Genomic DNA, 15,022 nt, shown 5'->3' on the forward strand with positions numbered 1-15,022 from the left:
GGTGAGAGTGGGCCGGCTTCGCCTGCCGGCTCCCGATAGGTAGCTGAAGAAGGGTCACCAGCCAATCGGGACTCAGCAGCATCTGCCGAGAAAAGAGCCAATCCCTCGAGTGTAATGGAACTTATTTTCCTACACTTTTATATTTGTTTGAGCTACAAGGTCGGGCTGCAGGTCAGCAGTCAAGACATTTAACCCTTGAAAATTATATTGAGTTTAGCTTGTGAGGGGTAGGTTAGGATTTTGACACAAGACTTCATTAGCTAGTTTTGCTGAGACAGGGAAACCCCTCTTAAGAGATGGGGCTAGTTTGGTTTTCCTCCAATGTCCCAATTTTTGGTTGTTAAAGTCTTTGCCAATCAACATGCCACTTTTGTGTCCGTCTTTTACTCCTAGACCCTTGCACTCCACACAAACATACTCACGTGGGGGCTGGCCTATGCCAGATGATATACCAGGTGTGAAGGTACACACCCACATCCACGTTGCCAACTAACCAACGAGGATGGCGCCAGGAAACATCACAACCATGTTCGAACACAGAGGTTAGGCATTGGGCTTGTCTGCAGCAGAAGAAGAATCAGTGTAGGCGAGTTTAAAGCACTCAAGGGTTTAGGGCCAGAGTCAGAATGAAGCCACATCAGTGCAGCGTCTATTTTAGGCCTGCTTTGTGGTCCCCACAGACAAAGGGGTGGCCCAAACAAATAGCCAGGAACAGGGCTTAAAACTGTATTGGTATCCCAATGTCCACCACACGGTAACACTGGGCGACTAATATGGATATGAATGACTTCAGGTAGCCAAAGGGGTGGGCCCAAGGCCACCATAGCATACGCGCTGTAGTTTGTGCTGGGAGAGAGACACTGTCTTAGAAAATAGCAGCCATGTTAAAATTAAGGGCTAGCGCCGCACTATAGCCACAGCAGCCACTCCGTGCCTGGAATTGGATTGTAATGAAGGCAAAACCCACAGAGACTCAAATCTTCCATTGTCTCCTACTGTTAGAATTTGTATCTTAGAAGGAATGCGCCCTGCAAGGCCATGAGGGGCCCGAGAGCTCCTGCTGAAGCTAAAACTCAATTAAAGCTGTCCCACACGATTCCACAGAGAAGCATGGTACCAAAATGGGGTGCTTAAAGCACTGTTGACCATGGGCTGCTAGTGTACAGCACATGAAAAGGGACTTCATGAGTGAAAGGACTAACAATACTATTGCTTGTGCCCCCTTCCTTACAAGCCACATATGTGGAAAATTGTGCCACCACTGATCTTGCAAAGGGATTGGACTGTCAAATGACTTGCGCAGTCCCAACCTAATCAGCCTCTTAGAAAATATGACTGGAAATGGCATGTGCAGCGTGGTTATACTTAAGAATGCATTGTCTAATGCACAACTGACATTTCCTCCCACTGGTAGCTTAAGCACAGATAGAAATAGCAGGCAGACTCCAATGGACATACAACTGGCTGTGCCTCTGAGCGACCAGCCTTTTTAACAGGATTGCATCCACCTTATCCGACAAACCCATTCCTTCTTGAGAGCGGCTCAACAGTGCCTCTCTTACCCTACCTCATGGTTCATATTTAAGCAATAAGACCCAGGCTAGATCCGGCAGTGTGGTAACGGCCCAGAGCCCAAGTTACAGACCAAGCAAAGGAAGGGCCTTAACGATGGGCCAGGTGGCCAGGCCACCCGATTGGCCCACCAGCCACTTTCTTTGCTGCTGCTATTAGCACCTTGAGTTTTAAATCGGGAAACCTGGGGTGCTAACAGCAATGTATTTTGTTGTAACAAATGGGAGTGCCCCGTTCATTCTAACAAAATACTTAAGATGGCCACCATGGAGATGCAAGTTGGGGCTCCATGCAGAGCCTCTCTTCCATTTCCACAGCGGCTCTGCAGGCTGGAGCAGAGGTGATGCCACCAAAGCAATCCGGTAAGTGGGGTCAGGAGGTGGGGCAGGAAGGAATCAAGATCAGAGGGAAGGTTAGGGAAATGTCAGAGCGAGTAAGAGCAGCTCTCAGGTTGCTCAGAACGCAGACTTGGATTGTGGGATTCAGCCTGCGATCCGAGCAACATGATTAACTGGCCACCCCCCACCCCATGTGCTAATGTGACATTCACCCTGCAAGTTTCTCGGTCAACCTCAGAAGTGCAGACCTCTCCATGAAAATCAGCAAATCAGGAACACAGACAGGAAATAAGGAATCCCAGAAGAGGCAGGCTAAATTGTTCCGCTTTTTAGAAAACTTGGTTTGATCTCGACCTGAAGACGTGGTCACAAGATCACGAACGCTTGCAAATAAATGACGGCTAGCCTAATTAAGATACCAACTTGTCTTTTGAATGAACTCTTAATATCACCCTTATTTCGGAAAGCAAAAGCAAACTGAACATATGTATTTTACAAAGTACTACCCTGGGACAAATTAGTAGTAGGGAATCCAAATAATACCTGTACGCACAGTGTAGGATGTCATGCTAGGAGGACAAGTGTCAGTTCACTAGTTTTATCACAGTCCCTCGTGCCTCTAAAAGGTAATATAGTAATGTTGATGTGCATTAAGCCACACCAACACCTTAGTTTAGGAATATAAAAATGTAAGAGTATTTAAATACATTAGTCCATTACATGTTAGATTAACCATTTAATAGCTAGTTCTTTTCTACTTTTAACAGTCTCTAATCTTGGTTGCAGTGTTATTTTTACACTGTTTTAACTTCAATAGAACAATGTAAAGATATTTCTTAGGCACTGCATTGTGCCTGAAGTGCAATATGTGCACATATTGAATTGGCAGACAGAGCAACTTCACCATCTCACAGAACACATTACAGAATAGAGATGCCTTCAAATTAGATATCATTGTGCCAAGTATTCAAACAGTGGCACACCCAGTCTATGTATTGTTAAGGATTTCAATCGGGCGACACCTTGGTCACAGCCTAGTATGTAGCACAGCACTGAGATGCCTTTTTCTTTATTCTATGCAAATTCAATTTGAGATGGTACACAACTCGCATCAAACTCCCTTTTTCAAATACCACGGGTCACAATGGACCATGAACCAGGCCGGTTAGCGAAATCCAATATTTATTTATTTTTAAAATCAGACAATTTTAATATGGGGCAGCAATCACCAATGGGGTGATGATTACAATAGAAATGTAAGCAATGCACTTAATTAACCTTCTCCAAGAACATATGCACTGCACAATTGAAGGAGCACTTTATGATTTTAGGAAAGATGCCACCCAAGTTAAGGTTTCCCGCTGTAATGTTCCCTCAACCTATAAATCTAATTCTGAGTGTATGGAAAGAAGCAGCAGGTAGTCAGGAATAAGAGGGAGAAAATAAAATCACAATCCGACCTTCCTTCACAGAATAATAGGCAAACATTTTAAACCCTTAGCAAAGGCCTAAAATAACACTGACATTTTACAAATAATTCATTGTGTGGTTAAATTATAATATAAATATGTTTTATCACAATAGCAGGTATGTTATATCACTGGCAATCACAAGGCAATGGGTCAGCAAAAGGCATACAATTCGAAAATGAGAGGAAAGTTTAGCGCATGCTGCAGCCAAATGGCACGTTGGAAAACTTGCAATTTTCTCAATTCCCGCTTTAAATTACCCAAACGGTTTTTAATTAAAACGGCTGAAGTACTATGATTTGGAGTGCAGTTCTTGGGCTGGGGAATAAATCTATATCACAGGGACAATATAAAGGTGAAAATAGGTTTCTAGCTGGTGAATTGAGAGATTTGGAAGGTAGAGAGGGTCGTTTTTTTCAAAGTGAGAAAATCGGTTTTGAAAGAAAGGAAAATGTAACTTGCGCTAAATTATCTCGACTATATTGTTAAAGAGGAACACAGTAAACTCCAAGGTTGATTCGCAAGGTCAACCTTGTCACCCCAGTGCTCAACCCCAACAATAAAATATATGGAAATTAATTTGATTACACCAAATATAACTAAGGGCTTATAATTTACACCATTTGAAATTGAATGAGATGGCGCTAGCACTTAAACATTAAGGACAGGATACGAGGAGAATTCTAACAGTTTCAACAAGTTACCAGGGCATAAATATGACAACTTAGAGAGTGGAAAAAGGACAAAGGCAAGACATAATAGGCTATGTGTGTCTGTGTTGGGGACTATACTCACAGTCACCACACGGCAGCGCGCCTGCCAAAAGTCAGCTGGGCAAGATCTGGTCACCAGGTAGCGAACAGCTGGGCAATTCGGGTCACTGGATGGCACAGGTACCGCTGAATGCACTTAGTGGGCAAGCAGTTAGTGGGCAGCAAGCCAGTCTGATTTCAGGATGCAAACGGTACCACAGCTTTCCCCCGTTTAATGGGAGTTTAGTGGGTTGATTCTGGATCAATGCCCTTGCTGGGATAGGAATCAGCTATGCTTAGGTTTTGCAGTGGGCTCTGAGTAGGGCCAGCAATGCTTTGGCCTTGTAGTTGGAATCAGCAAGATGGGAGCAGATCAGGAACGCAGTGCGGGAACTTCAGGAAGAGTGTCTGTCTAGAGTCCTGTCATGGACTCTTATTTATAATGCATAGTGACATCATAGAAGTATATGACTGGGCAGGCTTAGCTAAACACACCTCTAACCCACATGATTGGTCAGGGTGCTAGTCCCCGCCTCGCTCTCAGCTGGTTGGATTTCAAGGGCAGGATGTCAGATTTATGAAGTGAGTTTTACAATGTTCAAAAACCTCCCACAGTTACTTTAGCTAAAATCTGATTTTGCCACAAATGGTACATTTATAAAGTTGAAATCTCTTAGCAAATTACATAAACAGGTTACATATTTTGTGCAGACATTGCAGTCCAACTCAGCAATCTGTGAGACATTGTTTTGTATGTTTAATAATCTTTGGTCATTTTCAGCGTGAAATGTTCAGCTTACAATTCTGTGACTTTACACGTGCGTACATACTATCATGGGGCTTATTTCACTTAATTTTTAGCATTCCATCATGTTTCCTTTCCCCATGATTCACATTATTCTGGCGTTCGTTTCCCATACATGCTACTGACAGCCAAGACCTCATATTTGAAAGCCACACAAATCACAAACTACATTTTTATATTTTTGCAAAGTCCTGCTGCAAAGGTAAAAGTCTTTAAAGTTTCTTAATAAAATAGTCTTTTGAAACAAGTGGCCATCCTTTGTCCTACACCAACTCATTTTTTTTCTTTTCAGCTACCACCAACTGTCACTTCCCCCAGAGGGAGGGTGGGGTTTTCCCAGCTTCATTGAAGGTTTATTGCCCCTTATCCACTTCGCACATCCGTGTCGTGGAAGTTCTATTGTCACAGGGTTCAGCCCAGACAAGATTCTGTCCAATCTAGTAACTATCACTGCGGTCCTAGTATCTGAGAGGGGCCCTTTTGTTTCTGTTATCCTCTCAGCAGAAACCTGTCTTGGGCTGATTCCTCCCCCCCATGCAGACACTGAAGTTTGATTTAATTCCATTTATTTTTGCTCGGAATTGGAAGAAAACCTGCAGAATAGAACCATTTCATACATTGTATTTTCACAGTACAATCCCCTTTCACATTGTTAGGCAAGAACAAGTTTTTGTTCAACATAGTACTCTCAAACAAGCATTTTTCTCTTTTAGTTTGCAAAGCCCATTTTTACATATGTGGTGCAAGTTGCTAGTTCTTTGCTTTCAAATTCGGTTATAACTTTCCATCTTGATTCCCACACTGTTTAGCAGCTATAGTTATTTTCTTTTAGGCAGCAGTTTATTTGAACCACTTATGAACTGAAATTGACACAGCTTAGAGCTGGAGTTTCTTTGAATTACTGATCCTTGACACTTTTTAACTTAAAAGTGAAGCTTTTTCCCACGCGGCGGAAAATGCTGTTTGTTGATTTCTCTCAGATTTGGTTTGACAGAGCCTGTCATTCAGGGGTCATGCTCGGTTTTGCTGAAGCACAATGGGATATGAATGGGCATTGCAGGGCCTTATTACTAACAGTAGTTTGAGGAAGAACAGAACAAAAAAAGTGTCAGAGCAGCATCATTTTAAAGTAAAATACCCCCTTTTCAATGGGGACTTTGGGCGGGCAGCAAAGCAGCGCTGCTTTGTCACTCCATTTCTTTCGTATATGTAAGAACACATTGGCAAGCTCCCTCACTGTGCCCCCTTGTTCCATCCTGCCCAATATGTGCTTGGATAGATGATGCAGCCAACTTTTTGTTGCTGCAAAACACAGTTTTGGTGCAATGGTGCTTACTGGAGCCAGCACAGCCATTTTGCTGTTCCTGCTGAAGTGCAGCTCATTTATGAAGAAATTCTGTTCAGTGGGTCAATGTGGCCACAGTATATAGTGCGCTAAATCAAGGAATGGGGTTTTTGAGAAGTCCAAAAGATAATGTAAACAGGGATTGAGGCTAATAAATTAGTTTTTAAAAAAACTCCTGAACCAACATGGGCACGTTTGAAGCCAGGCATGATGTTAAAGAGTGCACAATTACCCTCCCTCAGGCTCCATTATAGGACCCCAACTACTAGTCAAAATGACTTCACAAGGATGAGAAACTGCATAATATGCAAGTGCATAAATACTGAGGGGCTATTCAAACTGCTTCAATTAAACCAAAGAGGGAAAGGGAACGTATGCATACGTATCAGAAAACATACTAAATTCAGAGGGTGGTGGAGGCTGTATCTGCGATCCTTCTAAATTCCAGTGAATCACACCCAAGCGTGATTTGCTGCACCACACGGGGGCTTACTGTGGGTGGGTACAGAGGGTTAATCATCAAACATGAGGGGGTAAAGCAGAGGCTTTCTAAATTTGAATTTTGAGAAAGTTATTGCAGAGGATGTAGTTTAAGATCTAGGAGCTATAGTAGAGCATGCCCACTGTACTTAAAACTTAAACCTTTGCAAAAACGATATTCTGGTCATAGCAACGTATTTATACAAAATATTAGCACACTTCTTTAAATATGGTCTATTCATATCAACTCTTGTGTGGGAGGAAGCAGAGCTCGCTACCATCCTATTCTAAGCAACTCAAAATATATATGATGGTGCTAGATAAAGCAGACCATATACAAAGCAAGATTTTATGCTCCAACCCCACTCTTGATTTTTACTTTGACAGTAGATCCAAGGTATTCCTTTACAGGCTAAATGTTTGACTAAAACAGAAGCGTCACCATTGAAACACTGGTCTTTCACCAATTAACAGTAAGAACATGTCTAAACGTTAGCTATTCTAAGAATGTTGTGTTAAAGTGGTAACATCGGCTTGAATCTTTCATGGACATCGAAAACATGGTGCATGGAATAGTTCCACCCAAGCCTGTCGGGGGCCTTTTTCAAATAGCGGAGAGAATGATGTGCTCCTTCTTTGCCGCCACAACACTAGAGAGGCTCTTGTACATCAAAAAGTTGCATGCATTTGAGGGCTGTGCATAGTGCAATGCACAAACTAGAATGCAAGTGTGCAGAACAGAGGCGCATTTGTAAAACACTTGCTCTCCTAATCTGGGGAAATGAGCATTACTTGCCCTGTGCCATCAATGTAATCTGGAAATCCTAACACTGCTAAAGAACTGTATTGGAAACTTGGAACCTTTAATTCACAATCATCTGTATACATTCTGAAGTAGGAAATACTTCAACTTGTCTCACTAGTAAATACACAGACAGTTTACCAATGAAAACTGTCCCCCACTGGGGAAGGCATTGCTTCCACACCACAAACTAGCAGTTATCGCTCCCCCTTTGTCCCCAACATCCACCCTTGATTTTTAAAAAACATTTTTCCAAATTGTGGGGAAAAGGAGGTCAGCACCTCTTCCATACACTGTGTTTAACAGAAATTGCATAGTCGCAACAGCACTTAAGGCAAAAAGAAATGGGTACCTGTTAGGACAGATTTCTTTGTGTGAAATATAAACTCGTTGGGAATTCCCAAGCACTGTTTTGCTTGACAACTGGAGTTTCTGCCAATTCTCCTGAGTGAGAGGAAACCTTTTTCCCCCCCACTCATGCCCTCTTTTTACTCTGGTATATGGAACATTTTTTACCACTTTGAGATATGTGTTCGGAGTCATGCTTTCTTCCAACTTTTTGACATCCACAGTTTCCTAAAGCAGCACACAGCAGTTTCTGTGCAGAGTTGCTGGGAACTTTGTTTCTTTATTTTCCCCAACTAACTGTGTATGCAGTACCTTCTGGGCCCACTACACACAACTAGGACTACAGGTGTAAGCAAAACCAAACTTTGGTATAAGTCTGTACCACAAAGTTTTTGGTAGCAAGCTGAGCAGCCAAGCTTATCTCAAGACAGAATGTGAGCTTGTAAGAGTTACACAGAGGTCTATAATTACAAGTACTCAGACACTTATAGTCAAGGTTTCTTGGTAAAACACTTATTAATTTATTTAATTTATTACAGAGAAAGTTAGAAAACATTAACTAAAAGGAGGCAACCAATATCACACAAAAATATACTACAGTACTTCACACTAACCGGTTCTGAAACATTGAAACTACTTTGAAGTAGGAGCAAAATGGCATTCAGAGCATTTGAAGTAGGAGCAAAAAGGCATTAGTTAATAAAATGAATAATAGAGTTACTTTAAAACAGTGCAAATAGTTTGAGTTCACCAGAGGAGTTGATTCAATGCAATAAGTAGGCCAAATTCAATGGACTAGTGTCTTCTATAGGTAAAAACGGTTCTGGTATTTAAACGGAAAAGTCTTTGCCACGGTTCTCAGAAGCAGTTCACAGAAGAAAAGTTCATATGTCGGGTCACAAGCTGACTAAGCCTGCAAGTTGCCAAAGTTGTACACACTTTCGCAGTGAGAGGTAAGTTCTCTCGGTCAGGTTTTCATAGAACCTTATTTTGAAGAAAAAGATGCAGCTGAAGACTTCTGTTCATGGCAGTTAATGCAGATATCGCTGTTCCTGAGCCTCAGTCGTGGCGACAAGAGAGGACGTCGGGGGACTCCTGCACTGCACAGGGACTGGTCAAAAAGCTGGCAAACTCGCAATTCTTTGATGCCGGTATCGGTCTTCAAGCACACAAAACTGGTGTCCTTTTCCCTGGCTATTCGGTTTCCTGCAGCACTCTGAGGAAAATACAACCAGCTCTGAGAATGGTGTTTAGGTGGCTTACGAGTTGATTGGTCCTACCAACTCAAAGGAAGAAGTCGTCCTTGAAGGGCTTCTCTGTCGAGATGAACCTGGCGATTCGGACCTACAGCAGGGCTTCACCGGGCAAACCAACGTTCCAGGAGTTGCAGCAGCTGTCCTCTTCCAGCTCGTCTTCGGTTCTTTCATTGCAGTGGTCGACTTCCAAGCCAAGAGACTCGCCTCAGTTTTCTTCCATTCATTCCAGCCTAGCTGCCACTCACCCAGCGGGCTGGCTGTCCTTGCCAGTCAGTGAGTCAATCACACCAGAGTGCATTTGGGTCTCCAAGGAGACTAAGCACAGGGAGTACTTCGGGCACCTCCCTCACTTCCTGCCCACCCGAGACACTCAGACGCCAGAGGCGGTCTTCAGTCCTGAAGCCCACCAACAGCGTAGGAACAAAGGGACCAAACCTGGTTTGGCACGCAGAGAAACTCTAGAAGGACCTTTCCAAAAAGAAATGGCGAGAAAAGAAGACCGGGACCTGTTTAAACAAAGGGGCTCAGGTGCAATCTTGAAAAACATGGCGCCTGTGATTTTTAGCTACCGGTGTTCACGGTCTGGAAACGTCATGGTAGCTCGTTGTAAAACCTCTGCCATCAGCCATTTCGATAGGAAATAGTAGCATTTGACTACTAGATGTGTTTCTAGACATAGGGCAAACTAGGTAACCCCTCCAGCACTCTATTGGAAGATAGGGTGTGCTGGGTCTACGAATTTAAAAAGTCTAGTAAAGCCAATTTAACTTTACATTATCTGGGAAACAGTAGTTTATCCCACAGAAGGTGCTTAAACCTTGGGACAGCCTAGGCGGCTTTCCTGTGTCACTGCACTGAGGAACTCAACGAACAAGAGTAAAACACACATCAAAATACATGAGAGAGTGGGGAAAAATACTCACTCTCCAGGTTAAGAAAATCCTCAAAATCCAGAAAAGTTGCTGGGGGTCTCTAAGGTGAAGGGAATTAGCACTTGTATGAGAATTCTCCCTAACACCAACTCTTTTAGTTACCAGGGCAGGGGGATCCTTTTTATCCTACCTGTTATTTTGTGAGAGCAGCACACCCTACCATATGTGGAGTGCAGAGAGGAGGCATTGTATCCCTTTTCTCGCCTCTCCAGTAATGTTTTGGTTACTGTGACAAACCCTCTGTTCAGGCTGCTGGCAGGGTACCTAATGCACTACCTTTTGTGGATTTTTGTTGTAGGCCGTCTTTTCAGCTGCGGTAGGGGAGACAAGGGACACCATTTACCCAAAATGGTGGTTTTACTTTCCTATGCCCTGAACATGACATCTACTTTCTGGGTCCCTCTTATGTTTGGGTGGAAGAGGATTCTGTAGTCCCATTGCCTTTGGCAGGCTTCCCAAGGAAAGCCTACAAAAGCTTCCATGAGTGACTGGCAAGACAGAAGTGGGGCAGCGGACCAAAACGCCCCGTCCTCACTAAAACGTATCTGACTAAAACCAGTTCAGACTGGGAGGCTGGCCGTGTAGATTAGACAACCACCCACTCACCCAGGTTTGAATGGTGCTCAAGTCTTGATTGGTGGACTCTGCCAGTGTTCCTGGATACATTCTAAGAACCTGGAGCTGAAACAGTCAACCACAACAGAAGTAGCTGAAGAGGACGAAGGACACCGCCAGCAACTTCAAACGACCGGCAGAGCGGGAGAAACCAGTGCTGCCCAACTTCCAAGCGACAAGGAAGATCAAGAGGACGACTTCCTCACAAACTGGTGGGCCTAACCAGTCGACACGAGCAACAGTTAGCGCCAACCCTGGAAGATCTGGGACCTCCACTGCCTGCAATGAACCAATACCCTGGGACCTGTGCAGCATAACTGCAGTCTCCCCGCAAGCACAGTATTGCCTCAAACTCTATGGGCATCTGTCTAAGCCTGCAACTCCAGCCAGGTCCAGAAAGTCCCCTCACCAGAGAGAGGCAAGGGCCGAGAAACAGAAGAGTTGACCATCGGAACAATTGTCGCTCCGAGCCTGAAAACGGTGCCAACAAGCCAGAACCAAGAAGATCCTTTGTTGGGCATCTGTCTGCAAGAGAGTTGTCGCCAGATCCACTTAAGTCCCCTTCTTCTGTCGCCAAGACAGAAACATGTGACTCGGGTCTGCTGTCGCCTCACCGCTGGAACCATGGTTCAGCAACTGCTTCTAAGCTTGAAGGTACTGTCCATCTCCAGGTAAACTTACCTGGAGCCTGCTTGCTTTATCATGAGAGTCTGGGGACTGCAGATAGCTTACATTTTGCACCCCTCCAGGTCTCCATAGAGTTACATTGGGAGGGGACAACTGTTTGTGCTCTAGCATGAAAGCCACCAGCTATGGGACATCAGTCCTTGGGGCAATCCTTCAGGGGGTCATCATAACCGCCCTGAGATTGTGAAACCAACTGTTACTTAACTGCAGTGAATCATCCAGGGTGATCCCACAACTCTCAACACTATACTTTGCTTTTCCCACCTTTTCTGCCTAACCCGTGGTTACTGGTGGCCCAGTGACCCCTCTGAATATTGAGAAACTCAAACCAGATCGGGTTAGACTCGTATGAACGGATGGATACAAAGTTATAAGTTTGGAACATTTTGCATGTATGTTTCATGTGGTTTTATGTGATATTTTACTCTAAAAGTTATTCTGAACATATTTCCCTATGAATGTCTATGGTTTACCTGTGCCAAGTACATTGCATGTGCTCTTACTGTGGATATACGTTTTTCTACTTGGAAGTATAACAATGGTCTTTGTGTATATAAATAAATACCTTATTTTTAAATAACTTAACACTGTATAAGTGTTTCCTTGAAACAAGGAGTGTGCCATGAATTCTGTGTACCTAATGCCGCTGTTCTCACTCCTTAGACTAAGCTTGGCTGCTCGTCCATTGCTACCAGACCTTTGGGTAGTTCAGGCAAAATAAAGTTCTGTCACAGTCAGTACTTTGGTAAAATCCCTTAATGTATGTTTCACAATCACTTTCACGAAAGATGGCACTGCTCCAATACGAAAAAGTAAAACAATGAGGGCACACAGGGGAAGGCCTTTATGAATTCCACTACCTCCTTTACGCGATTGCCCTGTTCATTCCCATTTTTGTGATCAATATTATAGGGCATTGGGCTCCACATATACCAGTTGCCCACTTGACCTGGGTCATCTTATAACTGATTTACACATCATTAACTTGCGCATGAATGTCAATCCCTAAGCTTATAGAAGGACTCATCTAATGCCTAGTTGTGCAACACTAGATTTAGTTTGTGTTAGATTCAGCCCACATAAAACATCATTTAGCTTCCTATGACCCAGGTATAACTTGTTACCACCAGCCTAGCCATGCATGCCATAAGTATCACAAGTTCTTCAAATACAATTAGCTTGTTATCTCTACTCATCATGGCTTTATATATTGCAACCTCCTATGCAAATGGAAATAATTACTTCTGCTAGGCCAGCAATAATACTCAACACACTTCACCCATGACATCTAGCATTTCCTTATCTATAGCCACCACACTACCAGATAGTATCACTCCAACCTCTTTTCTACCTTTGCTACTCCAAAAGGTTACCAAACTGAACTATACTGCTCAAAGTATGCCTAGTGACACCCAGCCACTCACACCAGCCCAATCGATCAAGCTTTTTGCTACCAGACCTATTGCCAACCATGTCCAAATGAAATTAGGTACACTAGATGAGGCTCTAGATCCTTGACAACTAGACTTCCACAAACTAATGTTGAAAATAACTAACAAAGCTGCACCAACAAGGCTGAAAAATGACAACCCATCATACTGTAGAATCACATACGTACCATACCACTGCTATAAAAAAAGTCTCTCCCCTTTCCCCCCCCCCCACTTATCAATGGGGCGCTCGAAAATGCCAAATCCCTGACTGCTCACACATTAGATATTGCTGACCTTATACCTAACAACCTGGACTTCCTAGTCATAACTGGAACTTGGCTTCACCCTGCATCTGGGCCACTACTCTCACTCGCTATACCCGACGAGTACACCATTATCAGACTAGACAGTATCAGCCAAAGGTGGCGGTGTCGCCATTATTGCTAAAACGTCACTAAAGCTAAGACCGGTTCCTAGCCAATCAATCCCCTCTGGTGAATTGCTATCCATGAAGTTACCCATCAAGGCTTCCCACACTACAACTATTCACCTTATATACACAGATCATCCAGGACCGGTATTCTCCTTGGAGGAAGACATTATATCACTCCTCACTGCAAACACTAAACCAGGGTCTCAAGTCATACTGCTAGGAGACTTTAACCTAGGACTACATGAGCCTAAAGAAGATAATGCCTTAGTGGTTGCCAATAGCAAAACAGAACTGGGCTTTACTCGCCGCATCTCTCAACCTACTCATAACTAAGGAAGAACACTAGATTGGATCGCAGACATCAACTGCGATATCAACATCCTCTCCAATTCTCCTTGTGCCTGAACTGATCATCATATTATCCTATTTACCATCCAGGACGGTTACTCACCTAACCAAGGTATCCCGATTGCTCCTACACTTACCAGGTACATATGCAACTTAACAGCACAGGCACTACTTCCCCCTAGTACAACCCATCATCAACCTCCCAATCCCTACTAATGATCCGTCCATTCTAGTTTATCTTTACAATGACACTGCGTGATGCCATCAATACAATAGCACCAACTGCGGAAGGCCAAACCTCATGCTGACAAATACCTGGTTTAACCTGCAATTCAGAACGTTGCACAAAAACAAAAGAATAGCAGAAACTCTGGAAAAATCAGCCTACCATACCAAACCAAACAAGACAATTTCCTAAAGGCCTCTTCAATCTACATAAATACCACTTTGTCTTATTGATGGCATCTACAATGATAGAATCTCGAAAGCCAAGTACCACAGAATTATTCAGCATTCTTCAAGAGCTGCAGTCACCCACTCCCCCACCTGAACGTGGCACTAAAGACTCATCATGGTGCACCAGAATACAGAAAGCCTTACTAGATAAAATTGAGCTCCTACAAGCTAAAGTAAAGGCAAAGAAATGTTGTCTTACCACTAGCCCATCTCAAATCCTGCCTCCAGTACCTTGTCCTATCCTCCACAAGATAGTCAAGTTTTCACCTCTCTCCACTAAGGACGTCGAGGGCATAATTACAAACTTGAAACCTTCAAGATGCCAGGGGGACATCTGTTCTGCATCAATTATTAAAGAGAGAGCAAAGGAGTTAGCACCTTTTATCACTTCAATAATCAATGCCTCGTTAGAAACTAGTACAGTACTGACTAAACTGAAAGACGCCTTGGTCCTTCCCCTATTAAAGAAAACCACCCTCTAGCCTAACATCACCACTAACTTTATAGACCAATCACCAGAGTCCCGTTCCTATTGAAAATTCTTGACAGAGCCACTTACCTTCAGATTCAGGAACACCTGGAAAGTAATAACCTCCTGGGATTCCGACAATCTGTCTTCAGACCTAGACATGGTACAGAAACAGCCCTGATAGATTTGAAGACACAAATGGACAACATAAGAGAAAAAGGAAACTTAGCCCTCCTACTGCTACTTGACCTATCAGATGCTTTCGACTTAGTAGATCACAAAGTCGTATGCAACCACCTTACGACTGCAGCACATTTCTCGGACCAAGCTACCGCCGGGATCCAGTCATTCCTGGATAATAGAAAACAAGAGTGTTCTCACCTACTGCGTCTGCAGAACCCACTCCAAGTCACATGTGGTGTCCCTCAGGGCTCGTGCGTATCCCATACGCTTTACAATATTTTTACTAAGCCCCTTTTCCG

General features: G+C 43.5%; 1 protein-coding gene across 2 annotated transcripts in view; it reads right to left on the minus strand.

The window, feature by feature from the left end:
* Positions 1–15,022, minus strand: part of DROSHA (drosha ribonuclease III) — a 1,388,683-nt gene that overhangs the window by 1,090,398 nt on the left and 283,263 nt on the right. The gene's annotated exons all lie outside the window — the stretch shown is intronic.

This window comes from Ambystoma mexicanum, chromosome 5p, assembly GCF_040938575.1.
Source record: "Ambystoma mexicanum isolate Mex_15411 chromosome 5p, UKY_AmexF1_1, whole genome shotgun sequence".
NCBI lineage: Eukaryota > Metazoa > Chordata > Amphibia > Caudata > Ambystomatidae > Ambystoma > Ambystoma mexicanum.